We start from the raw sequence: 16,575 nt of genomic DNA on the forward strand, positions 1-16,575 counted from the left end.
TTAGGTTTAGTGGATGCATATATATGGGCATGGCTACGTAACAACCTGAAGTTCAATGCAAGAATTCCAATCTTTGTGATTGTTGCAAATCAATAGCCAAATATTCTATCAAAACTCTTCGTAATTACTAATTTGTCATTGGATTTTTTATTTTTATTTTATTGATAGTACGTGCTACTGAAATTTTCCAATCATATTACTTTTACTGAATGTGTAGAAACCATTGGCTATTGTATCAGATGAGGATATATTTAATAAAATTGTCTGTAATCTATATACTTTTTCAAGAAACAAAATCTAACAACAATAGGTAATGGGAAATAAATGTGCATGGTTCTACACATGTATCTTATGTATGGCAGATGTATTACTAGCTATAACTGATCATATCCAAAGAGACAGGTAGACCGCAATGGATACAGGAAACTTTGAGCCAAACAGTTCTGCTGCAAATATTAATACAAAACTTATGGTGTAGTATCCTTTCAAGTACCATGTACCAATTCAATTTTTGTTGGTGTATTACGCATATAACCCAAATGCAAGGTTCAGCTATTAGTTCATATCTTTACAATAACCACATAACAAAAGATGGCCTCACTACCCCCACAAAGAAAGAAACAGCGGCAAAGTTTGTTTTGACTTTAAATGTCGCCGGTGCAAGACTTGAACTGTTGTTTTATTTGATGTATATTGATTTATGTAAAATTCCACATTACTACAGAACAGACAATAGGTGACAGCTCATTAGTACCAGTTCAACATGAACCGATATTAAAAATATGTCAGTGCCGGTTCCTAATATCCCACGAGCGAACAATGATTGAGCCACTAAAAATCGACACTAAAACTAAACATTAGTGTCGGTTGATGAATAGAACCGGCACTGATACTTCACCTTGTTGCAACCACGGTAGCTCTTCTTGATGCCAACCAAACCACTATGGTCACTGCAGTGATCTGTATTTTTTTAGAGGTTGGGAGGGGAGGCCCCTACCTATTTTCATTGCAAAAATATAAGAAAGTTCCGGTACATGCATGGGAATAGATGAAGAAGGGGAAAAGGAGGGCAGAGATTACAAGTTAAAAATGAGCGTTAACGTTGTAGCAACCACTTTAAAATGTTATGAAGAAATTTAAACTGCTTTGAAACTGCTCTGCAAATTGGTGTGGTAGGTGAAGGAGGGGAGTGATTACAAGTTCTGTTGTTTTGTGGGATTTTCCTCAAAATTTAGCTGCGCACATTATTGCAATTCTAATTGCACCCAGAAGTTTAGATATGCATGTATGAAACCAACTTCTAGATCCTGAATTTGATTGTTATTTATTATTAACAAGGACACTATGTGTGCTTGTTCTTTAAACCAGCTTCGAGATCCTGAATTTCATCGTTGAAGTCTCGAAGGAATTATTTTACATGTATTTAAGATTTTTCATGTATTTAGTGAATTTTACATATATTTAGTGAATTGTACATGTATTTCAGTTAATATGTCATAATATGAATATATATTTAGCATGTAAATCCTAATATGTATTTTAGAATTTTTATGTATTTACAATTGCATGTAATTTAGGACTTCATGTAATTAGAATTTCATGTTTTTAGACTTTTTATGTATGAATGACGCGTACAAAATTCAACCACCGTGCACAGCCTCGCCCGTGCCCCCCCCCCCCCCGATACAAGGCCCCTCTTCAGACATGGGTCCAACCTTGGTACAATACGAGCCTGCAAACATGGAGGTGGACTAGATGAGAGGCGGTAGCCCGAGTGTGTACCTCAACATGAATCAACTTGAGGTTGAGACAGCCGCTGATGCTACGTAGGGCACAACTGAAGAGGATGCTCCGGGTGGTGAGATCGATCCTGATGCTGATGCTCCGGAGGCTAAGACGTTCGGAGAAGAGAAGAGTGGACGAGATCCCAACAAGATGCCCGAGGGACATTTTATCATCACGGAGGTTAATTCAATCGGGGAGCCCACAAGACCTAAAAATATTCTGAGGCCATTCAAGACAGGAATCGAGTGTCTGGTGAGGGACCATGTTGTAGTCACCTATATAAGTTGGAGAGGTAGACGAGATAACAAGTGGGTGGTTCCTAATAACATCAAGGATTTGATGTGGAGCAAGTTGGCGGCAAAGTTAGAATACCCTAAAGGATGCAACATGGTCAAAGCGAAGAGTTGTGCCATATCAACAATGGGCACCGCGTTCAGGACTTTCAAGGGTAAGCTATGGAGAGATTATTACTTGAAGGACCGGACACTGAAATGGGAGGATTATCTGATGGTGGAACTATTTTGGATGGATTTCATAGAGTACAAGCTATTAGAGGAAGCACAACAGCTAAGTGAGGCAAACAAGGCCAACTCCCACAAGAACTTATACCCCTGTAGAACTGGCTCATGTGGGTAAGTGAGCAAATATGACGAGTGGGAAGAGATAGAAGAACAAGTAACACACGGTGTTGTCACACCTACAACGACTGACTAGATTGAATGAGCGAAACACTATCTATACGCGAGAGGGGTGGTTTGTCGGCAAAGAGCAACCTAATCTTCAAAAGAGACAAAGAATAGAAAGTGACTCAAAGAATTGCATATGCCCATGCCCAGTCTTCCCAAGGCTCTTTCAGGCCAGAAAGGGAGAAAGACCAGCTAACCAATGGGCACCCAAGTCATACCAGAGGCAATGGTGTGGTGCCTTGGAAAGAGGGATTCCTAGAAGATACCAAAAGTTATAAGAGTCTGAAGAGAAGCAAAGAACAATTAGCAGATATGTTGGCTTTAGTACAACAAGAACTTCTACAAGAGAGACAGATGATAGACGCCAAAATCAAAGAAGCACTTCAGTAAGGAAACAGGCAGCAACAAGCTGAAGATAATGTTTTGAGCCTTGGTGGTATTTGGAGCAGCTGTTGTTTATGGGTTTTGCAGAAGAAGACTTGACCCATTACCCTATGGATGACATTACAGAAAGCAAAGTGTGCAAACTTGTCATGCTAACCTTGAACATTACCACCACAGTGGCTATAGGGCAGGTTGACCAATGCGTGGAAGGGATTCTCTTCAATGACCTCTCGATACTGTGGGGATACGCTAAGGTCCACATGGACTCTGTACGAAGGTCGTACCGCAAGATTGACATGGATTACCCTGGAGAGATGGGTTCCAAGAGGCTCAGATCAAACATAGGTGGTTTTGTTCTATAGATCAAGTGCTACATGGTATTTGAAGAAGAGACAGACGAGTCATCTGATACGAAGTCGGACTCACCAAGAGCTTTCCCACCACCAGAAGATCTCCAACTCCTCCACGGTCACCACCACTACCACCCTCACGGAAGTCAACACCACTACCACCAAGAGAGCCAACTCCTCCCTCTCTGAAGTCGACAACACATGCACAATCAAATAATTTGAGTTCATCTCAGAAATTAACTTCATCCCAGAAGCAAAGGCCACATAAGAAGGTCACAACACCTAATAATTTGCCTTATGAACAAACTATAGAGGAAACCAGAGCAATAGAGAAATTCTAGCAAAAGCTAGAGTTTGAGAAGAAAATACCAATATGTCCAGACACTCGAAAGTTTTTCTTAAAGATGGCTACACCTATTGATCCTAAGCATAAAACAGACTACGTGCACATCAATATCAAGAAATACTTGAAGGAGTCTACGATTGAATAGATACTATAAGAAAAAAATTAGAAAGATTTCTTAAAGGATCCAAAATAACAGGAGAACAACTTCTAGATGAGTCCTTGGCACCAAAAGCAACCGAGAGATGGAAATTTAAGCTGAAAGAACCGTTGGTCAAGCTAGACGTGTGAAATATCCTAACATTTCAACTTCGGAAATTCCATGCGTGGTATATGAAGGTGTCGAGGGAGGGTAGACAAATGTTCGAGGCCAGATACAAACATCGAGATTTTCTCCATGGGGATGTCACTATTTTTATATTATTTGAGGAAATGTATCAAGTATACCAGCAAGGTGCCCTCGACGTGTCTATCATGAGTTGCTGGACTTTGTAAGTGTCATATAGGTATAATTCATAGTATATATTTTTTACTATTAGATTGAATGTCTTAACTTATTTCTTGTGTAGGATGGAGTTACACAAATGTAGGACGGACAACACCCTTCATGTGGGATTCATCGACCTACATAAAGTAAACCTGATAACGATCCGAACCAAAAAAAAGAATCCAAGGACTATGCATTGATGTGTATTTTGGAGCTACAATTGAAGAAATACATATTTTTACCCTACCACTTTGGGTATGTGTTTCCCTCTATGAATGTTCTACTCTTTTTGAGCAATACAACATTAGAAATTAGGACTAACTAATCTATGGTGACCTATGTGCAGGTTTCATTGGATCCTCCTTATCATTCAGCCAGACATCAACAAGATCGTTGTCTTGGACTTACAAATAATCCAAAAGAAACCTATCAATCTGCCATTGACTTTCTACAAAGTTAAACTCGATTATTTCATTGTTGCTCTTATAATCTTCGATTTGATTGAATCTAAGTCTACTTACGATAATAATCATACATATATAGAGTGTACACACGATACATCAAGAAGAGTATTAGGCACCAACCATATACGAAAGAATGGATAGTCCGATACGACTTTCCTTGTAGGAATCAGGGCTCGGGTAACAATTTATGTGGTTTTATGTAATGGAATTCATGCACGGATTCATCGGAGATGTGTCGCTCTAGGTGACCAATGCTGAGGTAGGTGGCATATGTATTGATGACTAATTTTCAGATCTGATATGTATTCATAAGGATTGATTTCTTCAATTCTTAAAAGTGCATTTCCTCAAGCTAACCACAAATCGACTCTTGCCTATTGAAGACAACGCACTTTAAGAACAACTTGTCGAGTTTATCAATAACCAAGTCATCAGTCCAACCAGCAAGTACTATGAAATTGGCCAGTTACTCTTGTTACCTTCATCTAACAAGAAAAGGCGGAGTTCAGACCCTTCGATTAGCAAGAAATCTTAAACTTCTTATCATTGTTGTAATGAAACTTGACATGTATGCAGTGTATATATATTGTAATGAGACTTGAGATTTTATGACTTAAATTTTTATGTGCTTGTGTATATATACTGTGATAAAACTTGATGTCTCGTGAATTAAATTTATATGTGTGCGTCTATAAATATGCCATACAGTATTGGTGGGAAAGGTCAAAATTTAAAAATAGACACACTATTAGCGGCAACCACAAAAATTTGAAAATGGTGGAATGATAATCCATGCTATTGGCAGCAACCACCAAAATTTGAAATTGGTGGGAAACAAATATCACTGCAGGTAGTGATGGGGACTTTCAGTGCTTGTTTAGACTATCAGTACCGAGTAATTAGTGGCAATTCAATACCCGTCACTGATGATGATTTTGAACCACCACTGATAACATATTCTATAGTAGTGCTTGTGTTCTAAGAAGGAAAAATAAGAGAAAAAACTCTTGGGCTCTAGATCAAATAAGCTTAGTGTTTCTCAATGTGGGCGGCTCATGCTGCTAACAAGTCGGGATCGGAGTACGAGAGCATTGAGTCAAGGTTTCTAAGAATTAGCTATGTTTTATGAATGCATGTGAATTTTGAGTACTGTACATCCATCGTTGGTCGATTTATCTGCCATATCATCTATGCGTGCATGTTTCCATTGCAGAAGCCTCTATAGATGCATGCTTGACACGTTCTACTTCTTTGTAAAATGTATTTGCAAAATCGTCTGAATTGAAGAGGTGTGTGTGAGAGAGAGAGAGAGTGCTTTTAATCAACCAGGTCTGTTGCAAAAAACGGTCAACTACTTTCTGCCTTTTTTGTTGTTTCTGTATGCATTTCAGAACTATGTCCCAACAATATTTCTTTAGCCCTCAAAATGTATTTCTTTTGGTGTTGTTCAAAGGACGAGTCGCAGATTGAATAAAGAAGAGTTTTACAACTTATTGACCCTGAGAGGCCACAAGTTAAAGAAAACCAAAATTACACAAGGGAATTATTCTCCCAAAATTAGCAACGCTAATCGTCATGCTCCTGCAAGTAACCATGTCCTTGCTTCCTCCATCTTTCATAAGAAGGAGATCGCTGGGAGCTCTTTATGCTGAAAAATCTGCGCTTTCCGCGCTTTCCAAATTTCCCAAACTACAAGCAAGATTAGCGACTTGATTGCTTGCTTTGGTTTACTTTCCTCCGCATGGCACATTTCCTTTCCTTTTTTACTATGGCGCGATAATTATAAATATTGATGTTATAGCTGTGAAGCCAAACAGTAAACCTAAATGACTTGGTGGTCAAGCCTATAGGGAGCAAAGAGGGATCTCTATAGTACTGCACCGTTACTGACATGTGAGGCTGGACTCACGTGTCAGTAACTGTTACAAAGGACCCATGTCCAGAGAGCAGCTCATAACACAAAGGGAAACACATATGAAACAAATGTATTGTATCAACAACAAAACAGAGACGTTACATTAAAGACGTTCAAATTGGTCGTGCTTACTGGGCTGTCCTATGGCTCGGCACTGTAGGCACAAACCAGCCATGGCCTGGTCCAAGGCGAGCTAGGCCAGGCCGGCATGGCACGAGGCCACAGGTCGTGCTTGGGCTGAACGTGGGACGCGGCGTGCCGGCATGACACAGCCCGACTGAGATGGGCCGGTATGAGCACGACACAGCCTGGTATGCCTTGGCCCAGCTAGGCACGGCCAGGCACGACACATCTCAGCTCGACTAGGCACAACAGGTCCGGCTAGGCACGACTAGCCTATCCAGGCATGGCACGGCACGGCCCGCCCGGGCTGGTTAGGAGTCGTTGCATGTGGGCATGGCCTGGCTAGGCACGGGCGGCACGAGAGGGCACGTGGGGGCACGCCTGGGTTAATGGGTTAAATGGGTCATGTCCGGCCCATTTAACCTGTTAACCCGTTATTTTTTTAACTTTTTTAGCCATTTTGTTACCATTTGGACTCAAAAAATTGCAAAAATTGTCATTTTTCATCTATAAATAGAGGACCACCCTGCCCTTCCATTCGACACCAGCAACAATATTTGCTCTCTTGTTTTCTCCTCTCATTTTTGTCTCAAAGTTGTTTAGAATTTGCGATAATTTGACAAAATTAGTTTGAATTGTTGCAAAAAATTCAAGAAAATTCAAAACCGTTATCCTACTATCTTGAAGAAATCTTGGTGAATTTTTGCATCGTTGCTCTATCTTGTTTTATTATTTGATTATTTCGAACTCTGAATATTTCAATTTTTTAGTGCTATTTGACATTAATCATGGACGCTAATGATCATGATAATATGTCCATTGATCATGATTTTTTCTTCAAGGACTCACAGGGGACTACAGCCTCTTTGATAGCAGTGCTACAGGTGGAGGACCCAAAGGTGAACCTCCGGTTGGTTCACATACAGCAGCACCTCCATCGTTAGGCTCTACAATTGCGCACATTAGCAAGCACCAGCTCTAAAAGATCAAGAGTCAGTACTTTCAAAGTTTGGCAAGACTTTAAAAGGTTCTACAAAGAGAAAGATGGTGTAAATGTCAGGTATGCTAGGTGTTATATTTGTTGCAAACATGAATTATCTTCAAAGTCCTTATGTGAAACGGGGCACTTGAAGAGGCATGCCACAAGTTGTAAGCGAAAGGGTGGAGCAGCCATGAAGCAAATGGTGTTGCAGTACAACCTCGACGGCTCTATTCGTCATTGGGAGTATGACTCCGCTAATGCTCGAAAAGAGCTATGCTGCTTCATTGCAATAGCGGATCTACCACTCAACATCAGTGAGCCTGCTGCATTTGAAGATTACATTAAACAAGCTCATAATCTTAGGTTCACACATGTTTCTAGATAAAAAACTAGTAGGGATATGGTAAAATACTACAATATGTGTCGTAGCAAGCTTAAAGAAATGTTACAAACATGTACATTTTCAGTTGCTTTGACCTCGGATATATGGGTAGGTAGGTGTTGGGGGAGGATCTCCCGTACCCCTTCGGATGGCAAGTCAAAGTCTGCCGGTGGTTGAGCACTGATAAATATTGCAGTTGTGTTTCAGGAAGTGCAAGCGAAGGCTCTGGCGGGCCTTCGGTCGGAGGCCGAAGGTCGATCCGCGACACTAGCTGCAAGCATAGGCGAAGGCTCTGGCGGGCCTTTGGTCGGAGGCCGAAGGTCAACTCGCGGCATCGGGGATTAGGATAGGCAAAGATCCTGGTGAACCTTCGAGTGGAGACCGAAGGGTGACCCGCAGTGCAGCGCTGGGACTGATCGAAGGTGCATGGTGGGCATTGAAGCCTGTGTAGTTGCTTAGGGTAGTTGTAATTATGCAGATGTACTTGATGGTACCATAATGCCCCCAAATATACCGAGAATATGGCAGTTGGGGGGTGAAACTATAAATCCTAGCGTGAAGTGGTTGAGTAAGGGCTATAAATAGGCTTGTACTGTAACTGAGGTGACTGAGGAATTAAGATTATCTCACCCTCTAAACATGTGTCACACTCTGAAGCCTTCGGCTTCCCCTCCAATCTGAAGGCCTTCCTTGTCTGGGGACTTAGGTTCCAACAGTTTGCGCCCACCGTGGGGATCGAATAGACTGAAGCCATGCCACCTTAAAAGAAGACAAAGCCGCTCGGTACATCAGAGACATTGCTGGAGCGCCCGACTCCAGCCGGGGCTTCGGCCAAAACGCTCCCTTCGGCGGTGCCGGGTCCGAGCAACGCTTTGACCGGTGGAGCCTTCGGCGGCCACCAATAACACGATGGTGTTGATGTGGCGCCCTCAGGTGATAACAGAGATAGCCATGAAGCAGCCATCCAGGAAGACGCAGCAGGAGCAGTGCGAGGCATAGAAGCTAATGTTCGCACCCATTTTGAATCTTCAGCAAAAGAACGAAGAAAGGCACATGTTGAAGAAGAGTGGGATGACCTGGGTAACTTCAAAGAATATGAAGACGAAGATGAGACAGAAGAGAAAAGAACAGTCAGGCTAGAAGCCAAAGAATTGGAGAGGCAGATTGTGCAAAAAAAACGCATGCTGGATAGCTTGGCAGCAAGTCGGAAGGCCGCGGAATATCACCGGCGAGCGGAAGAAGCAAGAAGAATGCTGGAGAAAATGCAAGAAGAGATTGACATGCTGCATCGCGCAGATGAAACAGCTCGCCACATGACTCCGTTAGAAGTCATAACATGACCGGCGCAGGACCTTCGGTGACGGTCATGCGCGGGTGATCCAGAGTCACCACTCTCCGTTCGCTTACAGAACCAGCCATGGCCTTCGGGCTTCAAGATGCCTAGAGTGGTAATGTTTGATGGAGAGTCGGATCTGAGAGAGTTTGTAATGAGTTTCGAGGCGGCAGTCAAATCCGCTAGAGGAGACAACGCAACACAAGCGAAGGCCTTTGTATTGGCCGTTAAAGGGATAGAAAGGTCGTGGTACTCTGCGTTGCCTCTAGGATCCATTTATTCATGGGAGCAACTGCACAATGCCCTATATAATAATTTTCATGGAAATCGAGCGGACAAGGTTACAACCAGTGACCTCTTCGCACTGAAGCAACAGCCCATGAAGACACTGCAGAGCTATATGCATCGCTTCGTACACATTCGCTACCAAGCAAAGGGCTTGAGCGAAGACACCATCATTGATGCCGCTATAAAGAGCATCAGAGGAGGGCTTCTGGCAGGAAAGCTTACATGATAGAGGCCAGAGTCTGTACAGGAGCTCTTCAATAAGATGAAAGAGTACGCAAGGTCCGAGTTGGATCACCTTCGGAGGAAGAATGAGATGGCGGCTTCAAAAATGCTAAAGACAAATGCATCAGCCAGAGAGGAAAGCACTGGACACTCTAGAGATAGATCGAAGCATGTCAAAAAAAGCCAAAGCATTTGGGTACACATCGAAGCAAAAAGAAGTCAACCAGATAAACTCCGGACCAGTCAAAGTTGCCTAGGCGATAAGCGAAGTGCAAGGCGGGGCTACTCGAGGAGGCCAGAGTGTCAGAGGCCAAGGCCGAGGTGGACGGGCTCCGCAGGACCCAGCCACATTCTACTATGAGTTACATGGCGAAGGTGCTGGTCATAGGACTAAGTAGTGCCCACAGGTCATAGCCATGAAAAAAGTTTAGCAAAGCAATCCTTCGATCATGCAAGAATCGTGCATCATGCCACACATTTCAGGCAGGGCGAAGTGTGGGAACACAATCAGACACGCAACCCAGGCATAACGTTTGCTAACCAGTGGTGACCAATGGTTGTGCCAACACACCAATATATTCCTATACCTTCGGCCCAGCCAGACCAGATGGCTGGCCAGTTGGCTTTCCATGGAGAGCTACCTCCGCCTCCACCAAGACCAGCGATCGAACCCCCCCCCCCCCCGGAGACTAGCAGATCGGTGAGCACAGTAAACCGCTAATACAACGTTGTGTTGGCAATCTCTAGAGGATCCAATTTGGAAACAGAATCGAAGAGGCAGCAAAAAGATTATGTGCGAAGGGTTAACCATGTTGGTGTGGGGCCAACTTATGTTCATTCAAGGTAGTCCGATGTGCCCATTTCCTTCTCACAGGAGGACATGAGGGTTCTAGATTACCCACATAAAGACGCCTTTGTGGTTATGGCAAACATTTCAGGAAATGAAGTGCACAGAATTCTGATAGATGGCGGAAGCTCGGCAGATATCATCTTTGCCGATGCTTTCGATAGGATGGGTTTGCAGCGAAGTGACCTTCACCAGGCTGGGTCCCCACTACTAGGCTTCGGGGGAAAGGCAATCAATGCTTTGGGGAAGATAGCAATCCTGGTGTCGTTTGGCGAAGAGTCAAACTTTTGAACGGAGGATATCACCTTCGATGTGGTTGATATCAACTATCCCTATAATAAAATATTCAGATGAGGAGTCCTGAATACATTCGGAGCAATACCGCACCAAGCATATTCAGATGAAGATGCCAGGTCTCGGAGGAGTCGTAACGGTGCTCGAAGATCAACAGGTGGCCCGTAGGATTGAAGTGGGAAATACTCTAGGCCGGCAAAATGTGCACGTAGTGGCTGGACCTTTGATGGATCATGGAGAGTACAAAGAGCAACTAGAGGTACATAAAATGGTGAAGGCTGGACCAAAAGGGCAGACAAAGAAAGTGCCGCTTTGTCCAGACAGGCCAGACAAAAAAGTCATCATCGGGGCAGAAATCACAAAAGAAGATTAGCGAAGGTTGATAATGTTCCTTCGCAACAACAAAGATATCTTCGCCTGGTCTCCAAAGGATTTGCAAGGAGTCAGCAAAGAAATCATTCAACACACTTTAAATGTAGACCCAAATGCGAAGCCCGAGAAGCAAAAGCTTCATAAGGCTTCAAAAGAAAGGGAAGAAGCAGCTAAGGCTGAAGTGAAGAAGTTGCTTGATGCTGGCGTGGTGCGCGAAGTATTGCATTCGGAGTGGCTGGCAAACCCGATGCTAGTCAAGAAAAGAAATGGCAAGTGGAATGTGTGTAGATTTCACAGACCTGAACAGAGCTTGTCCGAAGGACGACTTCCCACTGCCATGAATTGATCAGCTGATAGATTTTGCTGCTAGCTGTGAGATGTTGAGTTTTCTAGATGCATACTCTGGGTACCACCAGGTTTGGATGGCGGAGGAGGACGAGGAAAAAACAAGTTTCAGAACCTCCTTCGGTTTATATTGCTTTGAAAGGATGGCATTTGGCCTTCGGAATGCTTGTGCCACCTTAGCCAGGTTGGTACAAACAGTGCTAAATTCATAGCTAGGGCGAAATGTCTTGGCATACATCGAAGACATAGTAGTCAAAAGCGTCAGAAAGGACCACCACCTCGAAGACCTTCGGGAAACTTTTGAAAACCTACAAAGTGCAGGCCTAAAGCTGAACCCTAAAAAAATGCGCGTTTGGGGTGCAGTCTGGAAGGTTGCTTGGCTTCTTAGTCTCGAAAAGGGGCATCGAGGTGGAACCCCAAAAAATTCAAGCAATAATTGACATGAGACCTCCGTAGAGCAGGAAACAAGCACAACGCCTGGCAGGCCGCTTGGCAGCGTAAACCGGTTCATCGCAAAATCAACTGAGCGAAGCCAACCTTTCTTCAAAACGCTAAAAGGCTCTGACCCCTTCAAATGGGGCATAGAGCAGTAGGAAGCCTTCGACGAGTTGAAGAAATATCTAACGAAGCTCACGGCCCTGTCCAGCCCCGATCCCGAGGCTGAGTTGTTGCTATACATAGCAGCATCCCCTTCGGCAGTAAGTGCCGTACTTGTGCAAGAAAGGCAAGAAAAAAAACAAGTTTCAACAATTTTCGGTATACTATGTGTCAAAGGCTTTGGCGGGCTCGAAGTGGTTCTACACCGAAATGGAAAAGGTGGCCTATGCACTAGTAATGGCATCGCGGAAGCTTCGCCATTACTTTACGGCTTACAAGATTACAGTGCCCACCTCCCTACCCCTTTGTGACATGTTTGAAAATCGTGAAGCTACAGGGAGGATTGCAAAATGGGCTACAAAGATCACACCATTCATGATAGTTTTTGTTGCAAGAACAACGATCAAGTCTTAGGCATTAGCGGAGTTCATGGCAGATTGGACGTCGCAGGCCGAAGCTACAGAAGAAGTACCGTTAGACCCGGTCTGGATTGCATATTATGACGGAGCCTGGGGGGCTTCGGGCTCTAGTGTGGTGGTAGTGTTGTCTTCGCCTTCGAGAGTGAAGTTGAGATATGCCGCCAGGCTCGAGTTTCGATCGACAAACAACGTCGTGGAGTACGAAGCAGTTCTCCTTTGCCTTCGCAAGGCGCGAGCTTTGGGCGCCCGAAGGGTATTGGTAAAGATAGACTCTAAAGTAATAGCAAGCCAAATTGACAAGACATTTCAGGCAAAAGAGCCAAAGCTTGTCAAATACATGGCAGTGGTTCGAAGCATGGAAAAGCACTTCCTGGGATTCACAGTCAAGAGGATATCAAGAAATGACAACTTCAAGGCTGATGACCTCGCAAAGGCCGCGGCACAAAATTTGCCAATACCACTAGATGTGTTCTATCAGAAGTTGAAGGTGCTAGCTGTAGAGGTATCTTCGCAGAAGGCACACTCAGTTGCTATAATTGAGAGCAAAGATTGGCGCTCTCCCATAATGGCTTATCTTCGTGGCTACTATGAGCCCGAAGATAATGTCGAGGCGAAGCGCATGGCCCAAAGAGCAAGAAACTACAAAATTGTGGGTGACGACTTGTACAAGATGGGAGTCTGTGCATCAATTCCGCGATGTTTATCCCAGGCAGAAGGGCAAAACTTCCTGAGAGAAATACATGGAGGACTATGTGGCTCGCACGTAGGCACTCGAGCCCTCGTCGAAAAAGCATTTAGGCAAGGATTTTTTGGCCGAAGGCGGTCAACGATGCGGAGTATATAGTCCAAAGTTGTACGCAGTTCCAGTACTTGGCGAAGGGATCAAACAGGCCTTCGACAAAGACACAGCTCATACCACCAATCTGGTTGTTAACGCAGTGGGGAATTGACATTATCGGCCAGTTACCAGCTGCCCGGGAAACTTACGTTACGCTGTCGTTGTAGTAGAGTACTTTTCCAAGTGGGTGGAGACAATGACACTGGTGAATATAACGTCAAGAAATATCCAAAAAATCTTGTGGCAGGATATCATCTGCCGCTTCGGAGTTCCACACGAAGTGACCATTGATAACGGCATGCAATTTGATAGTGAAGGGTTCAGGCAATTCTGTGAAGACTTGGGAATCAAAGTCCACTTCACGTATGTGTATCACCCACAGTCAAATGGAGCTGTGGAAAGGGAAAACGACATTGTTTTTGCTGGTGTCGCAAGACGTCTGCAAGGCCTGCCGAAAGGAAAGTGGGTGGAAGAGTTGCCAAAGGACTTATAGTCCGTAAGAACAACGGTAACAAGACCAACTGAGTTCACACCATTTCATCTGCTCTTTGGTGAAGAGGCAATGACTCTGGAGGAATGTAAAAATATATCATTTTGAGTCACAAATGAATCAGCACAAAGCGAAGAATTGACATCAAAAGATGCGCTGGAGGAAATGAGAATACAGGCCGCCGAAAGCTTGACCAGATACCAGGAGGAGACTCGAAGGTGGAGAGATAAGAAAGTGTCCCCAAAGGACTTCGCCCCTGAGAATTTGGTACTGCGAAGACTCAACAATGCTTCCATCATGGGAAAACTGCAAAGCAAGTGGGACGGCCCCTTTTTGGTGAAGAGGTCATTAAGGCCCAGATCTTATCACTTGGCTACTGTAGAAGGTGATGAGCTCCCGCATACTTGGAATGCCAACAACCTTCGCAAGTTCTATGTGTAGTAACCGAGGAAGTCTTCGCATCAGTGGGTGAAGCACACGAACCAATGCAACATTTATGTAATTTTATTTTCCTTTCATGTTATCAAAATAGTGTACGGGTGCTGTACTCTTCCTCATGGGGGGAACCCTTCGTTAGGGCGTGAGGTTTTTAACGAGGCAGCGACCTTTGTAAACACTATAATATATATGGAAATACCCCCAAGAAAGCATGTACTTTTGTTGAGTATGCATAATTCATCGTTGAAGTGTTGCAGGCCTTCGAAAAAAGGAAGCACATCAATCGAAAAGAAGTGCGCCAAGAACTCACCATAAAAGTTGAGGTGCGAAATGTCAAAGAAAGACATCTTACCCTTCGACCTCGGATAGGCATAAACCCAAGGAGAAACTTCGATTATGGGTTGCTTCGAAGTTGTCCACATTTTAAATATTTTCTTTCTGCAGCATGCTCGCATCTATGGCAAAGTAATTACGATCGAGTTATGAATGTCCATAATCCTTAAAAAAAGTCGAAGTGCTGCTCAACCACAAAGAAGGTGGTGCACCTCTCGGCTAAGTCGGGGGCTAAGAGTGCCTGCCCCCGTACCGAAGGAGAAACAAACCTTCGGAAGAAAAAACAGCCGAAGTGCTACTTGACCTCAGAGAAGACGACGCACCTCTCGGCCAAGTCGGGGGCTAAGAGTGCCTGCCCCCGCGCCGAAGGAGAAACAAACCTTTGGAAGAAAAAAAAGCCAAAATGTGGTTCGACCTCAAAGAAGGTGGTGCACCTCTCAGCTAAGTCAGGGGCTAAGAGTGCCTGCCCCCACACCGAAGGAGAAACAAACCTTCGGAAAAAAAAAAAACCGAAGTGCTGCTCGACCTAAGAGAAGGCAGCGCACCTCTCGGCTAAGTCAGGGGCTAAGAGTGTCTACCCCTGCATTGAAGGAAAAACAAACCTTCGCAAGAAAAATAGCAATTACAACGCGAAACCAAGTTATGCACTACCAGGCTATTAAGAGCAAAATCCCTACTACCGAAGGACCCTACGATTTTAAAGTGGGGGGGGGGGGGACGGTGTTTTCCAAATGATGCTTCATGTACGTTCTTGCCAAAGGTCCCTATGGCTTTAAAGTCGAGGGGGGGGGGGGGACGACGTTTACCGAATGATGCTTCGCTTGCGTTACTGCCGAAGGTCCCTATGACTTCAAAGTCGGGGGACGGCGTTTTCTAAATGATGCTTCGCGTATGTTGCTGCTGAAGGTCTCTACGGCTTTAAAGTCCGGGGGGGGGGCACGGCGTTGTCAAGATTACACTTCACGCGCGGTGCTACCGAAGATCCAACTCGATAAGCACAGTATAATAACAAAACATCATAATCGTCTCAACATCCGTTATTCCGCAAAATCATCAACATCAGGATCAACAAAATCCTTATACCATTGGCTAAAGCTAAATTTAAAGGCTATGCCTTGACTGGCATGAAAAGGCAATGTTGGATCCAGTGTGGATCCAACGTAAGAAGATGAAGAAGTGGTAGACGAAGATACAAGCGAAGTGCTCCTGACTTCGATATGTCGCACTATTTGCATAGAAGGCCCTCGGTGGTAACAAAATTGAAATTGGGGGGGGCAGGAACCCACCATTATCGTCTTCCGGCTTTGGCTTCGGGTCGTCAAGAATATGCAGAGGCTCAACGCCTCCGCGTGCAATCCGACGGGACTCACGCTCAGCCCTATGGGTATGTTAAACCGAAGGGCTAAAAGACTTCCAAAATGCTTTGGATTTGGCATTCATCACATCATAAGCCCTACACTTCGCCCTCCAGTACCTCTCAAAATTGATAGCTAGATGACGGCGGTGGAAGGAGTCCCAGCAAAACCAAGACATGAAAAAATTGTCCTGCATCATAGTGATGGGAATAGCATCTTCGGCTACCTGCGCAGTGTTTGAGGGGAGGACCTGCGCAGGGAGCGAAGAAAGTCAAAACATTTAACAACAAACAAAATTGTATATATTGCAGAATGCTTCAGTCGATAACAACAAAATGTTCAAAACCTAACACGACGCTTCGCGCATTTTCTTCACACCTTCCTGGGTTCTTCGGCCGCCGTGATCGTCGCCTTAGCTGAAGGGTCCTCCTTCGCCTTTACCTGCAGCAAAAAGGTTCAATGAATGCGTAGACGGCGCAAATCTCGACCCTCTTAAAAAATGA

The sequence above is a fragment of the Phragmites australis genome, chromosome 20, assembly GCF_958298935.1.
Source record: "Phragmites australis chromosome 20, lpPhrAust1.1, whole genome shotgun sequence".
NCBI lineage: Eukaryota > Viridiplantae > Streptophyta > Magnoliopsida > Poales > Poaceae > Phragmites > Phragmites australis.